Below are 27,671 nucleotides of genomic sequence, written 5' to 3' on the forward strand. Positions count from 1 at the left end.
GCCTTGAAGATAAATTAGGCCAGGGTTATTCAGTTGAGCCATATATATGGAGTATACAAACCTTATATTTGTTTAGGGCCTATTTTATCATTTAAGCCATTGTGTAATTTATGATGATACCACTGACGATATTTACTTAATCTGTTAAAGTAAGTTTTTAACTTTATTTTGACTTCAGTTTGCATGTGGTAGTTATATTTGTACTTTAAAAGAACATACGCAATAGTAAAGGCAAGTAAGATAAAACAGAGTCTCCTGCTATCTGCCCCAAGGATTCAGTTGCCATTCCAGTGATCCAAGAGATGCTGGCAATGTGATATTGGAGACTCAGTGTTCCAAATGTCATTGATATGAAAGCCATATCAGATAGAGCACTCAACAGAAATTTCCCGTTAGCACAACTCTGAGTCAGGCCATCCCTGTAAGCCTGTTCTTTCATGTGGGTTTAGGGCTTGGGTCACATACTCTTTCAGGATTTGGGGCTTAGGAAAATTACTTATGTCTAGGAGTGCGTGTTAGAACTCATTTATGTAACAGTTTGTAAACTGAGTAGGCAGAGAAATGTCATCTGTGAAAGAAGGACTGCAGACAGTAGGCAGCTGTCCAGAGGTCTGGCAAGAACGCACGGATCAGCACAGCCCTGCAGCATCAGCCCAGAGCGAAGTCAGCCTCTCCTTTGTGATCCAATAAGCATTTGACTTAATGCCATCCAAGTGGCCTGTTAGGACTAGTGAACCTGTGCCCAAGCAGTATCAGACTGCCAGGGGTTTGTTCAGGGGCTACTTCATTAATTTTTCCCTCTCTTGGCATTTTTTGGGTTCTGTTATGTATCAGATTCTCTGATTTTTGCATTTTGGTCCTTGAATATTTCCCATTGAAGGCATATGAGATAAGACAATTGAAATTATCATTATATACACAGGTCTTGAGAACTCTTTAACCAAAGCCCATAGGTGACCAGTGTTTTGAGTCTATAGTAGAAGAAACACAGGACTGACTACCTTGTGATTTCTCTAACTTGAAAGAAAGTACGTTATCAGTTACCTGAGTAGAAGGGAAGCTTTTAATGTACTGCTGTTAGTAATTGTAGGCAAGTCACTGGATGGTAAGTGTACATGGTGGTTTCTTTGCCCTAGGAGTAGCATTAAAATTCTCATCTCTCAACTTCATGAGAAAACAAGGCTTGCTGCATATCTTTTAAACTGAAGACTTTCCTTAAAGCTTGTCTGAGTATGTCAAAGTATGTTTCCATCCATTTGGTGTCAATGATCAATCACAAGAAGCTTTAGCAAAAGGTCTGAGTTCCTGCCATGTGCAGATGTGCCATGGTGCAGTTGGGCTTATGAAGATGAGGGAGGTGTGGATATTGCCCTCAAAGAACATCCAGTTTGGGGAAGAAAAGACACGTGTCTCAAGAACTCTGATCAAGATGGACTGAGGAAAGTCTAAGAGGTGCTGAGCAAGGACTATGAGAGTTAAGAACCTGGAGAATTACTTCTATCTGAGCCATAGGAAATGACTCCATGTCACCCACACAGGGTTTAAAGGAAGGATGGGATTGAGGTAAGGGGAAGACTGTTTCAGTTAGAGGAAGCACACAGAGTGGGTGTGCCTGGGAGGGGGGGGGGGGGGAGTTGCTAGCAGTTCTTTTTGGTTGAAGATTTCAAGAAACCTGTCATGGAAGATAAAGCCAGAAAGTTTGTTGGAATTGGGTCATGGAGGACCTTTAATGGTAGAATAAGGAATTTGGACTTTATTCTCTTTTTCCTTAGTTTCAAATACTTACACAAGTGTGTTACTTTAAGGCCCAACTCTTAAGTATGATTATTAATAAAGAGTAAAGTTATCCTTTTGGCAGTTTGTGGGAAAATGCAAAAAGTGCTGTTATACAATTGCATATTTGTGGTATGGGTCAAAATAACTTTTTTTGGCTGAAAAATTTCCACAGAGACAGTGCTAAATATATCACATAATCCTATAGCTAAGGTGGAAGCCAGCTACATCACTACAGCATGCCCTTATTTTGATTCCTCCTTAGGTTCAATGATGTTGGGATCTACATTTCACAGCCTTTTTTTTTTTCGGCCAGGTGGGTGGTGCTAAAATGCCTAATACCCCATTTCTCTGGCAAACAAGCTGATTTGTTTGAATTATGAGTCATTAAGCTCCTTTATCTTTTCTCCCAATTTCCTACTTCATGCTTTCCCTTCATATTGGGCACTTTGTAAGCAGTGAGGTGTTTCATTGATTTGCTGCCCATAAAAGAGTAGCTCTGGTCTTTTTTTCTATTCAGAGGAATGATTTTAACCTACCTGTGATGTGCATTGGAAATAGTCTGAGCTGGTACTTTTAGCTATTAGAGGCTAACAGGAAAAAATATCTGAATTTTATCAGATAGTTTTGAAACACTTTTCAATTGATAAAAACATTAGTGAAAAGGGCTATCTTTGTTAGTATTCTCTGGCTAATTAACTCTGTTGACTAAAGCTTGAGGCTTATATGGCAAGGTCAATTAGTTTTACTCTGTGATGATCTTTTGGAACCTCTGGTCCTGGCCATTGCCATTGATTTCAATAAATAATTATAATAATAGCAGGCACTTATATAGCTTTAACTGCTATACGTATAGATTTATTTAATTTTCAGAATAATCCTAAACAGTAGGTACTGTTACTGTCTCCATCCATAATGGATCATGAAATTGAGAAGCTATGTGACTGACCCAGGGTCCCCTTACTGGTAACTGAGCTGCGATTCAAACCTAGGCACTTGGACTCCAGGGTCTTTATTCTTGATTTCATTACAATCCAAGGACACCCAGCAAGCATGTCCGTAGACTTAAGTAAACACAATATGTGTCTAAACATTTAAGACTATTTATTTTGTATAGTATGAAGCTTTGAATTTAAGAAATTTCAAACCAGTGTTATGATATACAGACACCACAAATCTATTTAGTGTCTCTTTTGCCATCTGTGCAACATAGTTGGACCCTTGGGCGAGTCTTCATGGAAATGACATTTGAGACCTGAGCCAAGACTTCAAATGTTCAGGTGTTCAACAGGCAGAAAAGAGCACCACAGGTAGAGGGAACAGCATATGCAAAAGTTCAGAGGTGAGATGGCATTCAATGTGCATGTTTGGAGGATGTGCATCCAAAATAGGATGTCCAGTGTATCTAGAACAGGGTGGAAGATGAGCAGAGTGACTAAGATACAGTGGAAGGCTGCAGGTTGTACCCCGCTGAGGAGTTGAAATTGTTCTCTCAGACGATGACCTTTGTTTTGATCAAGGACTCACAAATTTTTATATCATTTCAGAGGGTTCCTAGATGCTCTGATGCTTACCAGTAGGTCCATAGACCCCTTTCCCCCAAGCCATAGAGATTAATTGAGAATCAGGAAGTGTCTGTGAAGGGAGAGTGGTAGGAAGCAGAGAAATGAAGAGGCAGATGCAAATAGTCAAGGCCAGAGATCGCTGAGATGGCTAAAGAAGGTGAAAGAAGGTAGGAAATAGAAGTGAGCAGGCTTGGGATGAGCTACACGGGAAGGTTGCAAATGGAGTGGGTAAAAGAAACTGCAGTTTCTAGCTTGGTTTAAGAATAGATAGTGATGTCACGAACAAAAGCTGGAGACAAGAAGAGAAAAGGTGCAAGAGTAGGAAGGTAAGGGGCGCAATTTTTAGACCCATGGAGTTTCAGGCGCCCATGCTACATTCCAGTGGAAATGTCCAACAGACAGTTGGAAATGCAGTCTGGAAAAGTCAGCCTTGGAGAGAGATTTAACTGTCTCCATAGCAAATGGTAGGTTGAAGCCCTTGGAGTTAGGGCCACCCAGTGAGAGCCTTAGGAGAAGGCAAGGGCTCCTGAAGAGCAGCAGTAAAGCTGGCTGCCGAGAAGAGACTCAGGGGAGCCACAGAAGCATCACAGCACGTGAGCGCTTCCCGTGCGCTGAGTTTGTTCTGAACCCTTCACATGCCTTAGCTTGCTTCATCCTCTGCCACCTCCGTGACAGAGCCACATTTCACACATGCAGAACCCAAGACACTGAGAGGTAAAGTAACTTGCACAAGGTCTCACAGAGTTAGTGAGTCACCTTCAATGCTGAATTAGTGGTTAGCATCATCAAACTGATGTAACTGAGTTAAGATAGTTTTTGTCATAACTTTTCTATAGATTTAAATATAGCCTGGTAAGCTTCAAAGACAGTATTTCCTTACTTTTCCCCTGGATCTAGGAAGTAAATATAGTATGATCATCAGAATTCACAGAGGAAGCATGATCTGAGACTTCCATAAATTTCCAAATTCCCTGGCTTTCTCTCACATGAATATTCTGTTAAGAGTCATGCATTTCTTAAATATTTTCTTATTTAATAGGTAAAGCTTTCACTGAAGTTTTTTCTCCCAGGGAATGAGCATTTTGGGCATTGGTTGGAGCATTTCCTGAAATGGTTTCATGAGTCACATTTTCATATTTCCTCTTAGAATATACATTGGTCTCTCTTAGGGTGATCTGGGATTATCACCAAACTCCCCATTCCTATTCTAATGTACCCAAAATGTCTCTTGTTTACTTAATTCCATCACTGCTTAGAACCTCTCCATTTTGTTTTCTTTTTAATCACTACACTAGTAGTAGAGATTTTCTTTGGAGCCCATTTTCTCAGAGTAATTTTTTTTTTTTTATCACTTCATCAGACTTATGTACATTGAGGAACAAAAAACAATGAAATCACACAAATTGCTACAGCTGGGCTATCTGCTAGGCAGGGGTCAGCAAACTACAGTCTAAGGACTGAATGGAATCCACCACTTTTTTGTAAGGAAAGTTTTATTGGAATATAGCCCTGCTCTTTCATTTACATATTGCCTCTGGCTGCTTTCCTGCTGCAATCACAGAGTTGATTAGTTGCAACTGTGTGACCCCCAAAACCTAAAAGTCTAAAATGTTTACTGATTTGGACTTTCACAGAGAAAGTACTGACTCCTGCTATATAGCATACTGCTTTTGGAAAATCAGAATATGTCCAAAGCACATTTATAGTGCTGTAGAGTTTCTAAATAAAATTTTAGCCAACTGAATAATAGAACCATTGAGTGGCTTCTGTGATATTTGTTTTTCAGATATAAAACAGAAGTTGGGCAAGGGAATAATAAAATTGAAGACTCCTTTAAGTAATAGATCATTAGAATTCTTACCTGTATAATCAGTCATCTGAATTTTTGTCAGTATTGACAAAGCTGTTAATTTGGAAAAAAAAAATTTTTTTTTTAATGCTTAATGGATATCAGGTCCTTAATTGTGCGTGTCCTTTGGGGTTTGGAAAAATAATCCTTTCCCTATCCTCAGAGAAACACATGTCAATTTAAACCAAGTTAGATATAAACAAACAAACAAAAATCTGGAAAAATTGGCCTAGATCATTGAACTATAACACATTGAGAACATGTGTCAAGTGGGGCACCTGGGTGGCTCAGTTCGTTAAGAGTCCAACTTCGGCTCAGGTCATGATCTCACCATTCATGAGTTCAAGACCCACATCAGGCTCTGTGCTGACAGCTCAGAGCTTGAAGCCTGCTTCGGATTCTGTGTCTCCCTCTCTCTGCCTCCCCCACTTACACTCTTGTCTCTCTCTCTCTCTCTCTCTCTCAAAAATAAACATTAAACAAATTCTTAAGAAAATGTGTCAAATTATTTCAGTTAATTAATGTTGACCATATATTTCTTCAATCATATCTCTGAAAAAAATGGATGCGTTTTATTCCCCCTTGTTTTACTAAGACAAGAAATACATGAGGCCAGATAGGATCACATTCTGCTCTGTCAAATACAAGTTCCTCGCTTGACCCTCCTGAAGGCCCATTTTCCCAGGTAGCTCCACCCTCCTTTTGGGGCTGCTGATGTCTTCTGAGGTCCTCTCTTGCCTTTGGGTTCTCTCCTCGAATGTGTTCTCCTGGATTAGCCCCATTGGTGCATCATCACATGACTCCCCAGCTCTGAACTCCACTTCTGTTCTCTACAGCTCACCTGATGAAATCTGGCCTTTTACTAGTACTGAAAACCTTCCACAGAGGCCTTTGTGGAAAGTCATAAAGGTTCCACACCCCCTCCTTTTTTGTGTACCTTAACTCTGAGAACTGGAACTGCAGTCTACCCTTTCCCATCTGTTACTTTTCATACACTTTTCCTCACTGTTTGAAATGTCCTTTATCCGTGTCTGCTTTTGTCCATTTCTTGCCTGAATCTATTCGTCTTTCAGATGCCTTCTCTTTTGAGCAGTTTCCTCTGGTCTGCTTTCTACCTACCTCATAAATTCCAAGCTAGAATTGATATTTTCATGCCATGAATATCCACAATACATTTTCTGCTTTTGTAACTTAAAAAGGATCATTCACATACCTTCTCCTGTTAATGGCTAAACTCTAAATTTCTTAAGGGAAGGAGCTTTGTTTTTGTTGATTGTTTATTACACTTCTACATTTTCTTTAGTGTCTGGTTTGACTGTTTGTATATAATAACTACACAATCGACTTATTGTTGAGTGGATAAATCAATCAATGCTTAGTGGCAGATATGAAAACTGTGTTATATCAAATGGTGAATTTTACTTGTTTGATATATGGTAGCCCTAATGAGATGAGATAAATTTTCCAAGTTATAAATCAGCTTTTCAGTTATTGACAGGAAAACCACAGTAGTTACTAGATGAAAGTGCCTAAAGATTGTTTTTCATCTTCAGGAAGTTATCTCAGCACAGCCTGTTTTCATAAACTCTATTGGGTTGTGGCACTAAAACTATTCTCCAGGGGTTTAGACACAGTGTAAAAATCCTCAGTGTACTTGGGATTATCACAGGTAAGAAGAGGAAAATCAATTTCTTGTCTAAACCTTGCTGCTGGTGAAAATAGCAAATGGCAAGGTCTTTTTACCAACTATTTAGTGCAGACAGTAGACAAAGTAAACAAGATAATGAGAAAAGGTCTTAATACCACATTTGAGGCTAGTTTTCCGGGAAAACAATTTAGGATGTTTAACCCTAAATTAAGACCAATTCGTCTTTGTGAAAATGATACGGGCATTGAATCAGAACAATGGGCCACCTAATGTACAGAAAATAGTCAATAATGTCTCATCACTTATTTTTGTTGTGAAATGGACTTTGCTATGTAGACTGCTTTGTTCAAATACTCTTCCGGTGGTCTTTCTGTCTTTACTATTTTAAGGTTAATTAATTAATTAATTAATTTTTTAGTATTTTATGGAATGGTGGAGCTCGCTTTATCTTGTCTCCATTTTGCATTCTATGCATTAACTTAGTAGCTACAGAAGACAGTCTGGTCTTCTGTAGAATACGTCATATGCTCTGAGGGGCTTGAAGAAGAAATGAGTGGAATGTGTGGGGAGTGTGCTGGACGAGAACATGGTGTATAGTGGGCAAAATTCAGGCTGTGGGAGGATTAGTCATAACCTACAGGAAAAATTCTGTTGCAAAGATAATGGATCATTTGCTTCCTGAATGAGCCATTCAGAAGGAACCTTTGCCAAATTCAGTAAACTCCCTGATGAGATTCTTCAGAGACTCCTACCCAAGTATTGGTTGTTATAGAAGGCTTTGTTTGAATCAGCTTTCCCAACCTTTACAACTTTTAATTTATTAATTGCTTAGGTGGAGGGTGTCAGGAGCCTTTTTGGTTTGCAGAATGTATCATTAAATTAGAACATGATTCTTTTTGTGTGTTTTGATAAAACCCAGATATAATTTTTTTTTTAAATCATCCATTTTGGTTATAGTTTTAAAAAGAAACGACCTCTTCCCTTCTCTGAGTATATTTTTAGCAAGAGTTTTAAGAATTAATCTTCAGTATGTGTTGTCACAAGGAGTAATCAGACTTGAACTTTATAAGCTTATTGCCTTTGAACTTCTGCCCTGCACACAGTTTATATATAAGAGAAAATAACCCTGTGTAGTTTCTTAATTAAAATAAAGTTTAGTTGCCACTTGGTTAACTTCTTGGTTTCTTAATAAAACAATATATTTTGTGAGTCACCTGTAATTTGTAACTTGAATGTGATGATATAAATCTTTCTGTCCTAATCAAGTTTTTGAAGCTGAATAAAACAATTCCTAATATATCTGCCTTCAGTAACTATCAGGGATGATTGATTATATCTGAACCACGTATTGATAGAGTGCTAATTTTTTTTAATGTTTATTTATTTTTGTGAGAGAGAGAGAGAGAGAGAGAGAGAGAGAGAGAGACAGACAGACGAGTGGGGAGGGGCAAAGAGAGAGGGAGACACAATCCAGAAGCAGGTTCTAGGCTCTGAGCTGTCATCACAGAGCCCAACACAGGGCTCAAACCCATGAACCACGAGACCATGACCCAAGCAGAAGTCGTACACTTAACTAACTGAGCCACCCAGGTGCCCCAATAAAGCCAATTTTTTTTTTAGTATTTTTATTTATTTTTTAGAGAGAGAGAGACAGAGTGGGAGAGGGGGAGAGAGAGAGAGAGAGAGAGAGAGAGAGAGAGAGAATCCGAAGCAGAGCAATAGAGCTAATTTTTAATCAGACTGGTTAGCTCCCACAAAGGATGTCTTTCGGAATTTGCACAGAATGCCCATATGAACATTCATTATAGTCTCAGAACAATTCAAAAGCTGGGGCGCCTGGGTGGCTCAGTCGGTTAAGTGTCCGACTTCGGCTCAGGCCATGATCTCACCGTCTGTGAGTTTGAGCCCCATGTCAGACTCCGTGCTGACAGCTCAGAGCCTGGAGCCTGCTTTGGATTCTGGGTCTCCCTCTCTCTCTCTGCACCTCCCCTCCTCATGCTCTTTCTCTCAAAAATAAAATAAAAACATTTTTAAAAAGTTAAAAAAAAAAGAACAAGCCAAGACATTTATTCCATGACCTTGCATACACACTGTATGCAAATAGACACTTTTGCACAAACGGAACAATAATAGATTCATTTCTTACAACATACATATAAATAGAAGCATTGTAAGTTTCACTTTTTAACTCACACTTACTTTGTGCAGGGAACTAAGGTCCAGTCCTTGCTCCTCAGAGTCAATACAATCTGATGGGGGTGGGGGGAGGGTAAGAGGTGTAAGCACCAGGTAAGATCAAGACAGCTGTATACCAATAAAATTGACCAAAGTACCAGGTGTGATGAGAAGTTGCTTCTTTCTAGTAGAGAAGATCAGCAAAGGCGTTGATTGAGAGTTGTGGCTTTGAGCTAGGTTTTGAAGGATGCGTAGGCAAAGAGATGGAGAAAGAGACGAATGAAGTGCAAAAATGCTCCTTGGGCCAAGGTCTGAGTTACATAAGCTGGCGACAAGACACACACACTGTTTGGGAATTCGTTGAGTATGGTTAGTAAGATTCACCTACCTTCTCCCTGGCCTCTGCAGCTGGACTGGAGGAAGCAGATGGAGAGGAAACCTTGATTTTACCCCATGGTCATCTGTTCTTCTTTACCTTCCTACTTGCCCTTACAGGATGGTAAGAGGTGGAGAAGAAGACTAGGGAAGAGGACTGGGGGAGGGGGGTGTGGATGAAAAGAACTGCAGTGTAGCACAGGGGGCTCTTCGCCATACTTTTCTTCTTTCTTTTCGTTTTTCAGTGTTCCCTCCTTTTCCAAAGCTTGGCAGAGTCCATCATAGAAAAGAGCAAAGAAAAGGTGGTCAGGGGATTTTCTGTAGCTGACCATATTCAGTCTATCTATAATTATATGGGATTAAAGAGCATAGGGACTCCTGGGTGTCTCAGTCGGTTAAGTGTCTGACTTCGGCTCGGGTCATGATCTTGCCACTCCTGGCTTCAAGCCCCGCATCGGGCTCTGTGCTGACAGCTCAAAGCCTGGAGCCTGCTTCAGATTCTTTATCCCTCTCTCCCTCTGCCTCTCCTCCGCTCATGCTCTGTCTGTCTGTCTCTCTCTCTCAAGAATAAACATTAAATTAAAAAAAAAAGTGTAGATTGAGTAGTGTTTGCAGAAAATAAATATGTCATGCTGAACATACAAAAATAATCTTGTTAGACCCTGGCTTTCGTTCTCTTATGTCCTCATTACAGACATCAAGTAAATTTTATTTAGGACCTACAAGATGCATGGAATTGTCTTACAACATAATAGAGATTTAAAAATCATTTTTTGTAGAGATGTAGGGGGATTTAGGACCCCCCCCCTTCCCTGCCCCAAACACTTTTTTTTCCTAGAAAAATAATACTTGCAGGAGCTATCACAGCATAGGATCCTGAGTAGACATCAATCTTTTGCGCTTCCGTGAAGACGTTGTCTTTCAGAATGTGTGTGTGTGCATTTATTTTTTCCTTTTCCATAGGTAAAAAGAAAACTAAACCTGAGTGACAGAACAGGCTTGAAAGATAATCAAACCTGGGGAGTAATTTTTAAAGCTAACTTGTGAAGAAACGAGCTTGCTAGAGAGGTTGCTCAAAGGAAACTGCTGTCACATTTCAGGATCAGAGTGACTAATTTAGCTTCTACTTTAGAATAGGTCTGTGTGTCTGTCTTTCTATCTTCCTTCCTTCCCTCCTTCCTCTTTCTCTTTTTCCTCCTCTACTTCCTCTTCTGAATCTCCTCTTCCTCCTCCTTTTTCTTCTTCCTCTGCCTTAAAGTGAACATATTTTATATTCTTGTAAAATATTCTCTGCCTTCTGAGAAATAATGTCAAGTTGAAAATTGTATTCTTCGGTAGTATAGTCAGCTCTTTCACTAGAGGATTGTTGTAGGAGTTTGGCAATTGTACTCTGTAAGGCAAATTGCAGACTATTAATGAGTCCTTATCAGGGAACAGTGATAGTGCATTTATATGCTTATATGGTGAAACCACTTCATACTTACTGGTTTTTAAAAACTAAGGCTTACATTTAAATGGAGGGTTAAACATGTTTCTGGAAAATATGCTTTGTCCCCTTTTAGAAAATATTTGCTATATAAATTGAGAGTTTTCATGCTCCAGACTCTGGGTGAGGTGGGAGTTATGAATGTTACTGATGGCTGAGTTCAGTGACTACATCTTTCAGGTTACGTAAGACTGAGCAAAGGAGGTAAAAATCTGAGACACCATCCTTAATGAACTTTCACCTCAAAAGATAAATTGGAAGGAATTTCCTGATTGGTCATTGGCAGCCCCCTGAGAAACTCATGCGGATTATGTGGAGTTGTACTATGTGAGTGTAATCTCTCTTTTTCAGTTCTGCCCGTTGCTGCAAAACAGCAAGAGAAAGAAATCAAGGAGCCTCTCCTGTCATTGACCAGATAACCCCACTGGGGTCAATAGACAGACGGAGTTCCCAGGGGAAAAGCTGCCGACATCAGAGGATAAAGCACTTTGGACAGCTTTTACCTTAACGCTGACCTGGAAGACTTTGACACCTGGTTACAAGGTGAGTTAGGAGAACACAAGCTTAAGATCAAAAATGGGGTTAGATTAGGCAGTAATCACATTAAAAGATTAGTGAGACATTACCAAATGACAGGAAGTTATTTCTTTATATCTTCTTTTGTGTATATCTGATCTAAAAGCAATACACAGTAATCCTGGTTATGTGTAGGCATCTTGATAAAAAGTTCTACTGAAAATTTTTTTAAGGATAGGAAGTAGAAAAACATGCTAAAGTATTTGTTAACTTTTTTCTATCTGCAGTCTGGCATCATGTGGAAATGACACTCCCCTTCCCTTCTGAAATAATAAAGCTGCAGATTTCAGCCTAAGCAATGAAATGACAACCCTGCTTGCATTATATATGTATATGCAAATACATTCATGCATACACACGTTCTTAAAATGCATCCATTTTTTATAATCTTTCATAGTAAACAAGTAGGTTTTTTCCCCCCAAGAGACTGAACTATGATACCAGCAATGCTTACTATGGGCTCCTTGTCATCTTTGATATTTGCAGTTATTATTTTCAGAGCCACTTCACACATGCTATTTGATATGTTAGGCTCAGTGACTTTGGCCTTCACAATTTGGACACATTCCTCCCAGTTAGGCAAAGCTTTCTACTTTCTTGAGGTCAGTGACCCCCAGAGTGGGAGGGTGTACCATGAAAGTTGTTGGGAGGCTCTCACAAGCTGTGTGTCCGCTTCTCAAACTCTTATTTGCCCTGGGACACAGGGGTGGTGGTGGTGATAATGTAGACATCTGTAATTTGGAAACACCACGGTTATTTTGATATCCTCCGACCCTTTCTTTGTACGGACTGGTTCTTCTTGGTAGAGCAGAAACCAAGGCTCAGTAATTTAGTGTCGTCATTGTTCTGTGAGAAGCTTTCTGCTTATTACTGCATTATTTAAAATTACATTTTAGGGGCCCCTGGGTGGCTCAGTGGGTTGAACATCCAACTCTTGATTTTGGCTCAGGTCATGATCTCAGGGTCATAAAATCAAGCTCCAAATCAGGCTCTGCACTGAGCGTTGAGTCTGCTTGGGATTCTCTCTCTCCCTCTGCCCCTCTCCCCTGCTATGCTCGCTCTCTCTCTCTCTCAAAATAAATAAATAAATAAATAAATAAATAAATAAATAAATAAATAAATAAATGTTAAAATAAAATAAAAATAAAATAAAGTAAAATAAAATAAAATAAAATAAAATAAAATAAAATAAAATTACATTTTAGTGCAGAGCTTGCAAACTGCCGGCCCATAGGTCAAATTTTAGACTATAATCTCTTAACCTGTAAACATTTTCTTTTTTAAAATTGAATGAATTGCCAACATTGATCAGTCTGGAAACTTCATAGAAAAAACTTGGCTTCTCTTGAAAGATTAAAAATCTGGTTTTGTTACTATTCCAAAGACCAAAGTTTGCTAATCTTTACCATTCCTTACATATTTAACCCAACCAGCCTTACAGATTTATGTTACCTGCCTGGCATCTGTAGGCTTTTGCTGTCAAGATTCCTGTTTTAGGCATTAGTTTCTTCTCTCCTTTCATGAAGTCACTGTCATGTACTTTACACATAACACACTGTTAGTCTTTATTCTTGTTTGGCATTTTATTACTTTATATAAAATGTGTGTGTTTTGCGGGGTGCCTGGCTTAGTTGGTTTTGGTTTCAGTTTAGGTCATGATCCCAGATTCATGGGGATCAAGTCCTGTGTCTGGTTATGCACTGAGCATGGAGCCTGCTTAAGATTCTCTCCCTCTTTCTTTCTCCCTCTCCCCCTTAGCCCCTCTCCTCCACTTGTGCTCTCTTTCTCTTTCTCTCAATAAAATAAAATAGAAATACAATACAATACAATAGAATACAATACAATGTGTGTGTTTTAAAAATAGTGGTTTTCTGAGGTTAAGCTGATATCTCCCAAACTTGCCAGTGAAGAAGGAAGACTTTTCCAAAATCGGAATGGTGCGTTGTTCTTAATTTGGAGATCTCATTTGCATGGTGATGGGGTTTGAATCTTTCTTTCTGTACCTTCAGGGTGTCATTTCAGAGTCTGATATTTCATGACCCAAGGGTTCTATCACCTAATCTTTCTGTTTCGGTCCCTGGGAGGCAAAACTGATTCATTGATTTGGCCTCTTTTTGAATGACACCCATAGGAATTAGAGTCCATTGACCAGCTCCCTACTCAGTCTGGACACCAGAGTGATTCAGTGAGCAAAATGCTGTGCCATCTTCTTGTGTAGGACTTTTGACATTGAGAAATCTCACCATCAGAATCAGATGTACCCTCAAGCACATTGGTTGTAGTTCATCACAAAGTGTCTCTTTCCCCATCTTTGATCACTGTCTATTGTTAGGAGCTGAACTATTTACAGGGGTATTCCTGTTAATTTGATACTGAATCAAACTTTCGTACGGTAATAAAGAACTTTAGCCATGAAGATATTTCAAATCATTGGGTCCTTTTCTGTCTGCATTAGCTAAACTCAAACATGAATTATTTGATCAGAGTTTACAGATGGAGGAAACTGATTTTGATCCTAAAATAGCAGTTCTTGTCCCAACAACTCAATTACCTTCAGACAGGTAGTGCTGTTACTTAAGCAGATTTTAGGCCTCAGATTACCGATTTTTAATGTTGAAGCAAACAGGAAAGAAGGCCAGCTGGTTTGGATGTTTATTTTGAGTGGTTTAGTGGCCTGGCTGCATTGCTTTGCTCTGTCTTATGGAATCTCTTAGGTCAGTATTGCTTAGGATCTCTTGATACTTGACCACAAGCAAAGATGAAATGTACATGAGTCCCTTTGACTGTCAGGTTTAAGTTCCTGGAAATAAAGTAAGTGGAAATCTGTTCCCACACATATTTGCCAAGTTGTGCGTTGACTGTATAAGACGGAAATTAAACTTTTTTTTTTAAAAAGGGAAATGCAAGTGATCAGCATCTCATTTCCTTTACGAAATGTGTTTATCTGATATTGTTCTTTTGTCACAGGAATTAGTTTGTACTCATGTATATTCAGGAAAGCTTTCAGAAAGCGCCTTTGCCTCTTTTTCTTGGAGTTCCTGGTATCACCTCTCTATTCCCTTTCACTTAATTCCCTGAGGAAAGGGCAACCAGCACTGAAAAAAAAATGGAGTAGGGGGTGTTTAGAAGTCATTATTGACATAAAAACAGGTTGAAATGTTGCGAAAAAGGTAAACTCAATAAATCAACTAATCAGCAAAGAGAACATGGGTAGAGGAGAAAGTATTCCACTTTTTGCTGATGTTTGTTCCCTTTTATCTGTTTTGAGGGTCTTGAGACTCCTCCCTCAGGTAGTGGCAATGGAGAGACTATCCAATGAGAACTGGTAAGGCGGATGTCATTTTACCTGTCCCTTTCTTCCTCTCCTGGGCTTTCCCTCCTCTTCTGTCTCTCTGAAGGAGGTCTCTCCTGCTCAATAGGCATCTCATTCTAAAATGCTGAAGGGGCCAAGGCGAAGGGAGCAGGCCAGTAGCCAACTGGAAGAGGAGTGTGAAGAACCTCAATGAGATGACAAGAGTGGAAACAAAGGATCAGGAAAGAACCTTTGTCCAGGGATAAAGGCCATGCCCTAGACCAGTCCTCCACCTGTACGTTGTCTTTCTCATTCTGCTTGGTGAAGTTTTAGAAAAATGGTCACCCCCTTAATCTGAAAAATTTAGACCAACTTTGAAAAATAAGTTGTATGTTAAATACATATTCAGTAAAATTGGGAATGAAGAAAAGTATACTGTTAATATCAGAAGTTTCATAAATGAAATGGTAGGGAAGAAGGAAATTTTGATTTGTTAAGAATCTTTTCATCTTTTGCTGTTTTTTTCTCTACTTAAAAAAATACCTTTCATTGAGAAAAATTTCAAATTACACAAAAGACAGTGAATAGTATAGTAAACTCCCATACACACACCCAGATTTGTCTATCCATCTCCCTTTTATTCTGAAGCTATTAGAAGTAGACATCATGTATTTGGATGAACTAGTATTTTACCCTGAAATACAGTCATACAGGAAAAAGCAGAGTAAGTGCTTAATACTTCCTTTTTAATAGACAGTTTTAGAGTTGGTACTTTAGTTTTTTCAAAGGGTATTAAAGAGTTTCCTTTTTTTTTTTTTTGAGTATCATTATATATTCATGGATTTAAAAAATATTATGTTTTAATTAGTTGCGGTGATTTTTTTTTTCTGGATGCTCAAGTACAACCTTGGTTCACTGGGATCCCCTTCAAGTTGGCTCCTGTGTATACATAAAGAAAAGAGAGCCTCTCATAAGAGAATCACAGTGAATTTTCACAGACTGGCCAGTTCCATATCATCAGCAACCAGGTCAAGATAACAGAACATCCCAGAAGCACTCTTGTCCTGTTAATTTCTTTGACCCTACTTTTTGGTACAACAGGATGCTTCTCTTGTACATTTCATATCCCAGTCTAAGTATCAGCCATTCTAAGAAGCTCTGGTTCTTTTCAGTAGGTAATGGAATTTAGAAACTAGAGTCTAGGGGCACCTGGGTGGCTCAGTTGGTTAAGTATCCGACTCTTGATTTCAGTTCAGGTCATGATCTCACAGTTCATGAGATCGAATCCCATGTCAGGCTCCCAGGCTAATGGTGTGGAGCCTCTCTCTCTTTCCCCCTCCTCTGCTCACACACTTGTATGCTCTCTGTCTCTCTCTCTCAAAATAAATAAACAAACATTAAAACAAAATAAAATAAATAGAAACTGCAGTCTAGGTCTTAGGAGGGCTTATTCCTGTGGGTTCTCAGTGATTCTAGGCTTTTTGGGGGGCAGGGTAGAAACTATATACATTTAAAAATAATACATATGAGTTCATACTGGTTTTTTCAAGCTAACTTTATGGAATTTTAATGTTGTTTGATTTTATATTTGTATCTCTTTTCTCTTACACTGAAGATCTTGGTTCCAAAATCAGATTACAAACTTATTTGCTCTATTCTTTATTTTTTTAATTTTTTTTTCAATATATGAAATTTATTGTCAAATTGGTTTCCATACAACACCCAGTGCTCATCCCAAAAGGTGCCCTCCTCAGTACCCATCACCCATCCTCCCCTCCCTCCCACCTCCCATCAACCCTCAGTTTGTTAAGAGTCTCTTATGCTTTATTCTTTAAGTACACAGAATACTTTCAAATGAATAAGCTCAGTCAGCATTACTACTACTAATTATTATTCTGTTTTTATGCAGAGAAAATATGTAGAGTTTTATTTATCCTTTTTTTTTTTGGTCATTATTTTTGGTCTTTTAAAATTCATGCATGAGGTTAGAAGATGAATGTTTCCTTCAACTCCATTTTTAGTATTAATGTTGATACGTTTCTTGGCAGTGAAATTCAGTCTATTAAATCTTTAGTTTACCAGATAATTTGAGTTATTTGCAACTCATTACATCATAAGCAGGAGATGTTCCAGAAGCGACAGTGGGATTATTGTTCTCTCTGGGTGGTAGATCGATTTGTGCTGCATTGGATGCATTTATTAGTGTCTACCCTTCCTCGTAGTGCAGGTCCAGAGATAGAAGAAAGATAAACACTCTAAATGAAGCAGAGAGCCTGAAAGTGCCCCAGAATTTTTGTCTTCTTGCTTCTTTTTATTTGATAGATGGTTATTTGATGGGTGCATATTTTGGAATGCCTTTTCGCCCCCTTGGTTGGTCAAGTGATCAAGTGCTTTGACTTTTGGACACATTTTGTAATATTTGACCCTGGGATAAATGTAAGCATTCATAGAGAATATGGGTGTAGGTAGTCTCTCCCACCTTCCTCCTGTCCATCCTTCCTTTCTGCCAACCATCTATCCTTCCTTTTTTTTTTTTTTTTTGCACACCCAGTTAATTCCTGGACCCCAAGCCGAGGGCTGCACAAGGGAGGAATAAGGAGAGCTACATCACTCCCTATTTTGTCTTTTAAAACTTTTAACCTGTCTTCTCAAAACCTCTTATTCTCAAACCACCTCCATAAGGTATTTGAGTTCTTTCCAATATATTTTTACATACAGAAGAATGATTAATACTGTAATTAGTCTAACTGTGAGGTTGATTTAAAATTATTTGTTTATTGGCTTTTTACATCAGATGAGTAATGCTAGGAAGTACTGTGTATATGAACCCACAAGACACATCGCTTTGAAAGGTTTGGCTTTCAGAGAACAAGGATGTATTGGAGTAACAATTCTAAACTTTGCCCCAGTAAGAAATGATTACAAAGATGATGGACTAATACATCGACTCCCCAAAACTTCATTGTGTATGGCTGGTGGTAGACTTTTAAAGGTTTGGGATTTCAGAAACAATGGTGTGTCTTTTCTCCTGTGCCTTATAGCAACCCTGCTGTATCTGAAGTGTTCACTCATTTGTGTAGGCATTTGGTCATTCATTCATCCATCCATGTAGCAAAGTCTCTGGAGTATCTATCTATCAATATGCACCAGTCACTATTTTGGACCCAGGAATGATAACAAAGAGAGCAGGAATCATAACTGGTGAAGTCTCTGGGAAAAGATAATAAGCCAATAAACAAATAATGTAACTATTGAATGAGGTAAGAGCTGTGAAGGGAATGAAAAGAACATTGTGCTAGAGAGCGACAGAGATGGTGCCTATTTCAAGGCAACAGGAGCTGAGAACTGAAAGATGATTTGCTGACTGCATGTTCATGTTTGGAGTACTGAATTTAGAAGCACTGTACAATTTACTTAAACAATACCTGACAAATTCAGCATGTGAATTTATTTCCAAATGTCTTGTTTTTTTTTTTTGTTTTGTTTTTTTTGGTTGGTACTTTAAGGTTAAAATCTCTTGTTTTGTCAGTTTATAAAAACTGGAGGAAGTCCTTGGGGGAAGAGTATATATGGGAACTTGCTGTGGTGTATTTGTAATTCTCTGCAAATCTTAAATTGTTCCAAAATAAAACACTTAAAAGAAAAAACTGGTGAGGAAATACCAAAATTTTTAGCAAATCAAACACAGTGTTGCTTCGATTTGCAGAGATGAGGTAGCTAGGTTTACACAGGAAGGTCCTGTGCAGAGAGTGGCACGTGTTGAGAATTTATTACTTAAATGGTCTCGTACTTGTCCCATCACTCATTTTTGGACTGGACCAATTTCCCCCCCGGTTTTTGATCCTTAATTTTATCTTCTTAAATTTCAGAAATGTAACAAAACTTACCAATAAAGTTAATTTACACTTTTCCTTTTTTAAAATAATTCATGCATTTTCTTGAAACCGTCTTGGACTATGTAGGGTGTTATGTTTCAGTTGGATATTAGCAAATCTTTTTCACGTGGGGCTTTTAATAAAAAGTTTACCCTGATCAAAGTGATCCCCTCTACCCTTTATTCTATTAATAATTTTCAGTTTGTGTATTTCTAAACATAAAGTATCTTCTTTTTTACATGTTAGGGGAGATAGAGAAATCTGAAGTTGGCAAGAAGCATTAAATTCAGAATCTCCTCTGTGAATGCTTGCCAGCTGCAATGTGGATTAACAGCCCTGCCATGGGAAGCTGTTGGGGAATCTACAATCTTTAAAAGTACTTTGCAGTATTTGGTCCCAAGAATGCTTACTCATCTTCAATAATCTAGTTCAAGGATCAGCAAATTATAGCCCACAGGGCAAACCTGGCTTGCAAGCCTGGCTTTATAAATTAAGTTTTAGTAGAACATAGCCATGCTTATTCATGTGCTCATTTTCTATGGCTGCTTTTCCACTACAATGGCAGTGTTGAGTAGCTGCGGTGAGACCGTATGGCTCATAAAGCCTAAAATATTTTGTTTGGCCCTTTACATAAAAAGTTTGCTGACCTCCGATGGAGTCAGATGGTGACTGGATTATCTCTGCCCATTTCGGAATCTGGGATCCAAAAAATGTTGCAGTTGCAGGGATTAGTAGACAATAGAGTCCTGTTGGGTTATGATAGAGCTTTTTGCTTTATTTTATTTCATTTTTAAAAATGTTTTTATTTAGTTTTGAGAGAGAGCGAGTGCGAGTGGCAGAGGGGCAGAGAGAGAGGGGGCAAGGGATCTGAAGCGGGCTCTGTGCTGACAGCAGAGAGCCCAATGTGGGACTTGAACCCACCGACTGTGAGATCATGACCTGAACCAAAGTCAGACGTTTAACTGACTGAGCCACCCAGGCGCCCTGCTGTATTTTCTTTTTTATTCATAGGTAGAGATACTGTGTTTGTAGTAAAAATACTTTTTCATAAGCTTTCTAATGTTTTTAGTAACAGTTTTGTAGTATGAAGCCCATTTCTATAAATGTTAAATGCTAAACACCTTAGTTATCAGTTGAAATTCTTATTATATATATTTTTGAATTGCTGAGGAACAATTTTAACAATTCCTTAGTTTTGAGGCTTTACATCTATTACTTGGGAGTGACTGTGTCTAATACTATATTATTATTCCCTAGTGTTAGTGTTAGGTCATCGAAGAACAGGGCCCAGCTGGCGATCCTTTACACCTGTGTCCAGAGTCAGGCTTGTTGAAACAGAGTGCTGGACAGAGTGCTCACAGGTTTTGACCCACTAGTGTGGACAGGCGCAAGAATTTGCATTTGAAATGAGTTCCCAGGTGGCATGTTGGTCCCGGATCACCTTTCAAAACCTCTGTAGTAGACAGCACTGGTATTTCCTAAGCTTGGGATTTGGGGAAAAGTAGCTTTTTTCATCTCAATTCAATATCAGGTGACACATTAAAACTTCCTTTGAATTTCTTAAACTTCCACTCATCATCTTTGTGGCAGGACTCACTAATGAACCAGGTATCATTTTACTACTTTTTTCTGTTTTCCAGTCCCAAACTTCTGTTGCCATTGCCTCCTGGCCTCACTGCTCTTGGGTTTTACTTTTTAAAAAAAGAAAATCTCTTTACTGATGTTTTCAGTGGAATTTTGGGATGAAACAGATTCTGTCTATATTCAGTCTGCCAGATTTACCCCAGTGTGGTGTGTGTGTGTGTGTGTGTGTGTGTGTGTGTGTGCGCATTTTAAAGTACTTCTTTCTTTTCTTGATTCTCGTAAAATCCTGTGAAGTGAGTTGGGAACTCAAGTATTTTCTCTGCATAAAAGAAACCAAGGTCCTGAGACACAAGATCTTGTGATCTGCTGGAAAAGGAAGGCTCCAGCTCAAGCTTTTTGACTGACATCCATTTCTTTGTTAGTTGTACCATGAGTTTGACACTATCTGGACCTCAAATGTAGTTTGTCAAACTATTAGGACCCCTATTATTTCACTTCATATCAGTGTCTCAATTATTTTTGATAATAAAATAATCTTAAGTGTGTTATTTGATCGTTCTTTTATATTTAAGTGTGGGCTTATTTTTAATAAGGATATGCCCCAAATGCATTTAAATACATGAACTGGTACATCAGTTTCTATTTTGTGGATTTTTGTTAAATTATGCCCCCTCCCCAAATATTCTTGATGGAAAATTAGCAACCTTTTTCATAGGGGCTTTTAATAAAATAGTGTCATGGATCAAACCAGTCTCAAAATTAGTACTCTGGAGAAAGGTGTCCTGAACCTGCTCATGGAGGAAGTTGATGTTCTCGTGGGTACAGTGTGTCCTCAAATCTTCTCCCTGACAGTCATTTGGAGGAGGGGCTCAGAAGAGGATGCATAATAACAGTAACCATTTTACACAAATAATGGCATCTGCTTCTCACAACTTCATGAAATAGATATTTTTATCCCTGTTTTTAAGTTTATTTATTAAAAAACTTTTTAAACATTTATTTATTCTTGAGAGAGAGAGAGAGAGACAGAGTGTGAACAGGAGAGGGGCAGAGAGAGAGGTAGACACAGAATCTGAAGCCAGCTCCAGGCTCTGAGCTGACGCGGGGCTCAAACTCACGAGCCATAAGATCATGACCTGAGCCAAAGTCGGACGCTCAACCAACTGAGCCACTCAGGCACCCCAATTTATTTTTAGAGAGAGGAGAGAGAGCGGGAAAGGGGCAGAGAGTGAGGGAGAGAGAGAATTCCAAACAGGCTCCTTGCTGTCAGTGCAGAGCCTGATGCAGGGCTCAGTCTCACGTACCATGAGATCATGACCTGAGATGAAATCAAGATTCAGACGCTTAATCAACTGAGCCAACCAGGTGTGCCTATCCCTATTTTATAGATGAGGAAATTGAGGCATAGAGAAATAAAGTAAATTGCCTGATGTTTGATAGCTAGGAAATAACAGAGTTGGGATTGGTTTCAGACCTAGGCAATCCATGAATTTTTTTTAAGTGTGAAAATAGAAAAAACAGCACAGGATATATGCAGTGGAGTACTGACAAACATTTAAAAATCACCTCTCTAAAAAGGGGGAGGATGCTGATTTGCATGGCTTACTTCTATCATGGCCAATTTCAAGTTCCTAAGAGGATGTCTCTGGAGGCTGGTCTGGCAGGCAGGGGGCTCCTGAGCCTGTGTAAGCTCGCTCCAGCCCACCACCAGGTGTGTGGGAAGATTACCACACCCCAATTAAATGAGTACATGATGCTGAACTGCCTGGGGCCTGGCAGCAAATCCTCAGTTATTGTCAGCTGTTCCTTCTCTCCTGTGGCAATGAATGAGCAATAATTGAAACTAACACTCATGCTGAATACCCGATGCAAATAGAAGTATGGGCACCCTGATATGTGGGTAAAGGTCTACATAAACATTGTTATTCTGGAGGGATGACAGTTTTTTAAAATTCTGCGTAAGGCTCTTAATCATGAAATATTTGCGATTAGGTAGATAATGGCTAGTCAATTAGGTAGGTGGCAGGTGCGGTAACTCTGTGCAGCCAGGCTAATTCATCATCCGTATTGAAAGAATTACACTACTGCCTCTCTTCCTATTCCTAATGTATGACTCGGCACCAGGGAGAACAGAGCAGATAATGCCCCAGGCCCCTAGAGTACCATTAGCAGGTTGGTGGGTCTTTTTTTAGGAAAACCCAGAGGTTTCCCCTTGGGAATGTTGAAATCTGTACAGTCTTTCTCTCTATTGAACAGAAAGGGAACTCCACTCTGCAAATCATTTGGATTATTTTTGGGTTCTCTTTGGGCAAATATAATAAAATCCAAGACTTGGCATGAGGGGGTTATCTCAGGCAGCCTGTGAGCACAGTCAACTGTATTTAATGTATATAATGAGGGCTTAGATCTTAACTGAAATGATAAGCCCAGCAAACAATCTGAGTGGTTTTTGTGGTCCCTGATATCCGACTGCAACGATGAAAGTGACATAGTCCCCACCCACGAAGATTATACAGAATCGGTACAAATAAACAGTGCGGTGGTATTCAATAATATATGCATGCATAAATATAGAAGTAATACAGATTGCAGTGGCAATTCTAATTGATTAAGAAAGATTTTATAAAGAAAATGAAACCTGAGCACAAAATAACACAGAAGTGATGTCTGCATATTATAAAAGTTATTACAGGTGATAATACAGGAACTTTTTTATTTTTGTAAAATATACATAAAATTTACCATTCTAACAGTTTTTAAATTCTTATTTCAGAGGCACTAAGTACATTCACATTGTACTATAACCATCACTATGGTTTGAATGTTTGTGTTGCAACAAAATTCATATGTTGAAATCCTTATTCCTGAGGTGATAGTATTTGGGGAGGTGATTAGGTCATGGGTGGGTCCTTGTGAGTGGAATTAAAAGAGACTCCAGAGAGATCCCTTCCCCCCTTCTGCTATGTGAGGACAAAACAAGCAGATGACCATTTATGAACTAGGAAAGTGGGTTTTTACCAGGTGCCAGATCTTCTGGTGTCATGATCCTGGACTTCCCCAGCCTCCAAAACTGTGAGAAATAGATGCTTGTTGTTCAATTTTTTCTTTAACATTTATTTATTTTTGAGAGAGAGAGAGAGAGACAGAGAGAGACAGAGCGTGAGCAGGGGAGGAGCAGAGAGAGAGGGAGACACAGAATCTGAAGCAGGCTCCAGGCTCTGAGCTCTCAGTGTAGAGTCAGATGCAGGGCTTGAACTCAAGGATCATGAGTCATGACCTGAGCTGAAGTCAGATGCTAAATCAACTGAGGCCACCCAGGCACCTAAATCCTTGTTGTTTTTAAGCCACTTAGTTTATGGTATTTTGTTAATAACAACACAAATGGATTCGGACAACCACTTTTTAATTGAAGTATAATTGACACAGAATATTAATTAGTTTCAGATGTGCAACATAGTGATTAGCAACTCTTTGTGTTATGCTGTGCTCACCACAAGTGTAGCCAGCACCTGTCCGCCAGTGTCCCCATGCTGTACCTTTCATCCCTGTGACCTATTGATTCCATAGCTGGAAGCCTGTACTACTCGCTCCCCTTTATCCATTTTGCCCAGCCCCCAGCCCAGACAACTACTTTCTTTCTCGAGAACTTTTTCATCTTCCAAACTGAAATTCTGTACTTATTGAACCCAAACTCCGTTTCCCCCTCCTCATGGACACTGGCAAACACCCTTCTATAAATTTGACTCTGTAGGTACCTAATATAATTTGACTACTGTAGGTACCTAGTATAAGTAGAATCATACAATATTGGTCCTTAGGTTACTCAGCATAATGTCTTCGAGGTTCATCTGCAGTGTAGCATGTATCAGAATTTCCGTTCTTCTTAAGGCTGAATTCTATTCCATTGTACAAATGTACCACATTTTGTTTATACGTCCATCTGCTGATGGACACTTGGGTTGCTTTCACCTTTTCCCTATTATGAATAATGCTGCTCTGAATATCAGTGTACAAATATCTGTTCAAGTCCCTGCCTTCCATTCTTTTGGGCGTATACCCAGAATTGGAATTGCTGAATCATATAGTAATTTTATTGCTAATTTTTTGAGGAGTCACCATACCATTTTCAATAGCAGTCTGCCATTTTACATTTCTGGTAGCAATGTATCAGAATCACTTCTGGAACATTTTTAACCTAAGCCATTTTGTCGGCTTTAAGCCAACTCTTCAGCATAGCTCAGTACAGGAAATTCCTCTAGAGAACAGGACATTTGCCGCTACTCAAGTCATTTGGTGTCTCAGTAAAAGTTTATACACACTCAACATGGATTAATGAATTATTATTTAAGATCACAAGGCAGAGGCAAAATCTTTGATGTTTCCTGTTGTTGCCAAAAAGTCCCCACTGTGCTGACAATCAGTAGCTATTAGCAGTCATGGGAACCATAATTCCCAGTATTATCTTTCCTGTTAAAATATGAATTATGACATTACCAAGCTTCCTTTCAAAACATGTTAGCAAGAGTCAGAAACCAAATAATGAATGAAAAAGTGGCTGACAAATCTTAGAAAATTAGCATTGGCAAAATTATCGAGGTGATGGTACCAAAATGGCCTTGTCAAAACAGGCTGTGGCACATGCTCCCATCAAAATCAAATGTCCTGTGATCGCATTATGTTAAATATGTTGTACAGCTTTTGTGCCCATGGATTGTCTTTTAACCTGTACTGGTAAGAATCCTTTTAGTAATATGAACTCCCAAGGATGTACTTTTTTTAGCCTTTTGATAATCCGATGAAAGGTATTGAATATCTCCCTAGGAAAATATGATGCTTGTATGCCCCATACATTTCATATCATTTAAGAACCTCTATAAATTTGTATTATACATCAGTAATGTACCATCCTGTAAAAAAAAAAAACACCAAAAAACTAGAGTTCTCATTTATTCATTGATTTATTAGTAAAATAAGGGTAAATAGCAGTGAAAGAATTTGTTTCATGGGCTTTGAGGTCAAATAGATTTGGAAACCAAACTAAGGACCCTGTTTAACAAACCTCCTAAATCCTACTTTTGTCATCTATACACTATGAATAACAAAAGAGTTCTTGGATGGGAAGTAGGACATCTGGCCTGCTGGGTTTTTTGTTTTTTTTTTAATTTCTCTTTTTATTATTATTGTGTTTTTTGGTTTTTGTTTTTGAGAGAGAGAGAATGGGGGAGGGGGAGAGGAAGAGGGAGAGAGAGAATCCCAAGCAGGCTCCATGCTGTCAGGGCACTGCCTGACTCAGGACTTGATCTCATGAACCATGAGATCATGTGCTGAGCCAAAATTAAGAGTCAGTTGCTTAACCAACTGAGTCACCTAGGCACCCCACAACCTTCTCATTTGATTCTGTACTTGAAATAGACATAAAATAGAACATTTTAACATGTTTTATTTCTATTTATCCAGAGTTTATATGTCTTTATTATTTGTTTTTAGGTTTATTTATTCATTTTGATAGAGAGAGAGCACAAACAGGGAGGGACAGAGAGAGTGAGAGAGAATCCCAAGCAGGCTCATCACTGTCAGCATGGAGCCTGACACAGGGCTCGAACTCACGAACTGTGAGACTATGACCTGAGCTGAAGTCAACATTTAACCAACTGAGCCTCCCAGGTACCCGCTAAAACTTTATTTTAAAAGCAATTTTAAGCTTACAGCAAAATTGCAAAAGGTAAAATTGCAGAAAGTACAGAGGATTTCCACATCCTTCCTGCTCCACACACATAGCCTCTTCCATTGTCAACATCCCACACCAGAGTGGTACCTCCATTACAATCAATGATGAGCCTACACTGACAGGTCATTATCACCTAAAGTCCATAGTTTACGTTAGGGTTTACTCTTGGTGTCGTACATTCTGTGGTCTGGACAAATATATGACACATATCCACCAATACAGCATACGTAGAATAGTTTCACTGTCCTAAACATCCTTTGTGCTTCACCTATTTTATCCTTCCTCCCACTCTCCCACTCCCAACCCTGGCAACCACTCATCTTTTTTTTCTGTCTCCATATTTTTGCCTTTTCCAAAGTGTCATATAGTTGGGATTATATAGTATGTACCATTTTCAGACTTGCCATTTTCACTTAAAAAATGAAGATGGATGGATGGATGGATGGATGAATAGATAGATATGCAACCAGCTACATTACTGAAAGCTTGCTTTCTTTTCACCCCTTCTGGTTGACTTTCATTTGATTCTCATGTGCATTTAATTTTTAAAATCTTTTTTATTTTTTACATTTTATTTTTGATGGGGTTGGGGGGGAACAAGTGGGGGAGGGGCAGAGAAAGAGGGGGACAGAGGATCCAAAATGGGCTCTGCACTGACAGCAGAGAGCCTGATGCTGGGCTTAGACTCACAAACCATGAGATCATGACCTGAGCCAAAGTCAGATGCTTAACTGACAGCTGTCCAGACCCCCCTCATGTGCATTTCAGATGAACGATTATATTGTTCCCTGGTTAGCATTCTCAGAGCCCAGTGTTAACAAGGTAATAGCCAGTATGATTATTTTGTTGTTGACATTGACGAAAATGGTACTGATGTTTCACCATTGAGCCTGATGCTAGATTGATTTATGTGTCTGTGTGTGTATGCTTATGCGTTTATATATAAACAATAGCACATAGAAAGGCAGCTATTCCCAGGTGCCTGAGTAGCTCAGTCAGTTAAGTGTCCAACTGTTGATCATGGCTCAGGTCATGATCTTGTGGTTCGTGAGTTTGAGCCCCATATCAGGCTTTGCACTGCCTGCTTGGGATTCTGTCCCTCTCTCAGTCTCTCTGTCTGTCTGTCTGTCTCTCTCTCTCAAAATAAATAAATATAACAACAACAAAAAAGAGGTGTGTGGGTGGCTCAGTTGGTTAAGCATCTGACTTTGGCTCAGGTCATGATCTCAGGGTTCGTGAGTTTGAAATCCACATTTGGCTCTCTTCTGACAGCACAGAGCCCACTTCAGATCCTCTGTCCCTATCTCTCTATGCTTCCCCCACCTCAATATAAATAAACATTAAAAACATTTTTTTTAATAAAAATAAAGGCAACTATTCCAATATTTGTTCAGAGTTGTTAAATATTTGGCAATGGATATTAAATGGTGTACTTTTTAAATCAAGATGATTGTAGAATATTTAGCCTTTGGATTATTATTAGTTTTAGTTATTTATTATAGATTGCAACAATTATCTAATAACTTAGTGTCTTCTATTCCTTGGTTATGTACTTTTTATAACCTTCTTTCTGTACTTATGGTTCCTGTTTTTCTACATATTTAGAAATGAAAGTATAAGTAAATAATGTAAATTAGTTGATAAATCTAAGACGTTTATTTGTTTATATTTTTCTTATATTTGGCTTTTCAAATTTCATAAATTATAAAATTAATGCATTTTTGTTTGTTCATTTATTTATTTAT

The 27,671-nt window shown here is 38.8% G+C and overlaps 1 protein-coding gene across 19 annotated transcripts in view; it reads left to right on the forward strand.

Annotated features, from left to right (window-relative positions):
* The window catches only part of OSBPL6 (oxysterol binding protein like 6), a 213,564-nt gene that overhangs the window by 83,947 nt on the left and 101,946 nt on the right, over positions 1-27,671 (forward strand). For 16 of the 19 annotated variants that reach the window (XM_027055408.2, XM_027055405.2, XM_027055412.2 and 13 more), the window contains exon 2: positions 11,223-11,414. The exons of 1 other annotated variant lie outside the window; for it this stretch is intronic. The gene's annotated coding sequence lies outside the window, so the exon portion shown is untranslated. Of the gene's footprint in view, positions 1-11,222; positions 11,415-17,290; positions 17,422-27,671 lie in introns of all 19 variants that reach the window. 2 more of the 19 variants (XM_053215321.1, XM_027055407.2) reach the window with 1 other exon arrangement.

Source organism: Acinonyx jubatus, chromosome C1 (genome assembly GCF_027475565.1).
Source record: "Acinonyx jubatus isolate Ajub_Pintada_27869175 chromosome C1, VMU_Ajub_asm_v1.0, whole genome shotgun sequence".
NCBI lineage: Eukaryota > Metazoa > Chordata > Mammalia > Carnivora > Felidae > Acinonyx > Acinonyx jubatus.